This window comes from Choloepus didactylus, chromosome 1 (assembly GCF_015220235.1).
Source record: "Choloepus didactylus isolate mChoDid1 chromosome 1, mChoDid1.pri, whole genome shotgun sequence".
Classification (NCBI taxonomy): Eukaryota; Metazoa; Chordata; class Mammalia; order Pilosa; family Megalonychidae; genus Choloepus; species Choloepus didactylus.
The window spans coordinates 111,692,929-111,695,471 of record NC_051307.1 but is presented as its reverse complement, the minus strand read 5'-3'; the positions used below and the strand labels follow the sequence as shown (position 1 = coordinate 111,695,471).

General features: G+C 37.7%; 1 non-coding gene across 1 annotated transcript; it reads right to left on the bottom strand.

Moving 5' to 3' along the window:
• Positions 1-552: 552 nt before the first annotated feature.
• On the bottom strand, positions 553-659 carry LOC119510426. The gene has a single exon (XR_005211923.1). It is a non-coding gene; the product is annotated as a U6 spliceosomal RNA (small nuclear RNA).
• Positions 660-2,543: the final 1,884 nt, after the last annotated feature.

Here is a 2,543-nt window from a genome sequence, read left to right as displayed (position 1 = left end):
TTGCCATGTGACAGAAGAGCCAAGCTCCAAGGATCATTGGCAGCCAGCCCCAGAATGCTGTCATCTTTAAGAAAAAGCATAGCCTTTCTGACACCTTGATTTTGAACTTCTAGTCTCAGTACTGTGAGACAATAAATTCCTTTTGTTAAGTCAACCCATTGCGTGGTGTTTGTTTTAGCAGCTGGGAATTGAAAACATCAGATTTTTAAATTGTAGTCACTCTGATGGATGTTAAGTAATGTCTTAGTTGCCAGGGCAAAGTACTATAGACTTACACGACAGTAATTTACTTTCTCACAGTTTTAGAGGCTAGAAGTCCAAAATCAGATGTTAGCAGGATCATGCTTTCTCTGAAGTCTAGTGTTCTGGGGATGGCTTCCTGGCAATCCATAACTCAATCTCTGCCTCCATTAAATGGTGATCTGTCTCTTTTTGCCTCCTACTCCTGTGTCCAAATTTCCCCCTCTTCTAAGGACTCCAGTAATATCGGATTAAGACTCACATTGATTCAGTTTGTCCTCTTCTTCTTTTTTTTTTTTTTTTTTTTTTTTTTTAAATATAGAATGCTTCATGAATTTCTGTGTCATCCTTGTGCAGGGGCCATGCATGTCTTTTCTGAATTGTTTCAACTTTAGTATATATACTGCTGAAGCAAGCATTGGTCTTGTTGTAACTGGTAACATCTTCAAATATCCTTTTTTTGAATGGATATTCAGCCACAGGACAGAAGTTAGGACTTGAACATATTTTTATGGGTGACATGATTAAATCCATAACAAGTGAGATCTGTTGTAGTTTAAATTTGTATATCCCAGATTACTAGTGAGTGTCAGTACTTTTTCAAATACTAATTGACCATTTAGAAATCCTCTTTTATAAACTGAAGTTTTTTTTCTGTTTATCTGTTGTTATCTGTGTTTTCTCATTGTTTTATAGTATTTATATATATTAATCATTTTTTATATTTTGTTTATATATTAATCATTTTATTATTCTCTGACATCCTTCTTTTTTAAAAGGATTGAAATCCCTTTAAGTCATAATTTGGGTCTCCTAATACTAGAAATGCAAAATTCAAACTAAACTGTATCAACAAATCTTAGTTTGAAAAAGCAAAGGAACAAAATGCTGTAAAAATGGTGAAGTGAGGGGCTTAGCAAATACTTTCCCCCAAAAGCATCAATAAATTTCACAAAATTGTCAAAAACAGCCATTTCAAGACTTTAAAAATTGACCAAAGGCATACAAAAAATTAAGAGGAGTTTATTCAAGAGAAACTACCAATGATTGTCTAAGAACAGGGAGAATTTGTGGCATTTTACCCTGGAGGTACTCACTTCCCCTCAGTTTAAACAACACAGTCGCTCTACCAGGGAGGGGCAAGATGTGAGGACCAGAAATTTTGCTGCTGGAGGGGACTGGCTTGATTTTGGAGCAGTGTGCAAGGAACCTTGAGCCACTGAACACTGCCAGAAACAGTAGTGATATCAGTGGCAAATGAACAGGGAAGGCTAACATCCCAGAGAGCCTAGGGCTGTGATCCTCGTTTGGGCAAGCAACAGACTTGGATATTCAGAAATTGAAAGTCTTTTCCATCTCCTTCTATCCTTGGTGGGATAGAAGTCTATTTGTATCAAAGGCTATAAACACACTCAAGAGAGACTGGAGATGATGCTAGCTAGCCATCCATCTTTGGCTGGATGTGATGTTTTACATATGCATAGAGGAGAAATAAGGGGGCCCAGTGGAAAATAAAAGCTGGGAAAGACTTGAAAACTTCCTGAATGTCTTACTTTGCTAGGGTTGCTATGATAAATACCACACAATGGGCTGGCTTAGACAACTGGAATTTATTGTCTCATAGTTTTAGAGGCTAGAAGTCCAGAATTGAGGTCTTGACAAGCCATTCTTTCTCCCAAAGTCTGTAGAATTCTGGTGCTGGCTTGCTGCAATCCTTGGGGCTCCCTGGCTTCCATCTCTGCCTACAATGCATGGCAATCTCTCCCTTCTTTTGTCTACTCCAGTGATTTCCACTGACTTCTGGTGCCTTCTGACTGACTGTATCAAAATTTCCTCTGCTGTATTAGGACTCCAGTCATATTGATTAAGGCCTTCCCTAAGTTAATTTGGCTTCATCTAAATAAGATTTTCAATGATCCTATTCAAAAATGGGTCCTAACTTTGATTAATAAAAACATCTTTAAAGGTTCTATTATGAAAGAGCTCACACCCACAACAATATGGATGAAAACTTGGACACTGAATTTGAATGCATTCTCCAATCCAAACAAAGACCCATTGGCAAAGGGGGGAAACCCACTAGTTTAACGTATTTCCACAAACCAATCTTTGGCTACCACTGAACTACATTCACACAACTATGTTGACTAGGAAACCAGGCTTAAAAATAAAAACAGGTATTTAAAAAAATAACTCAACAAAGACACCAGTGTCCATACACCTTATGGAAGACAGAAGTAGTCTAAGTGAATCACAAAACAAAGGAACAAAAAATAGCAACAGTCCCTGTGTGGAGAGACCAG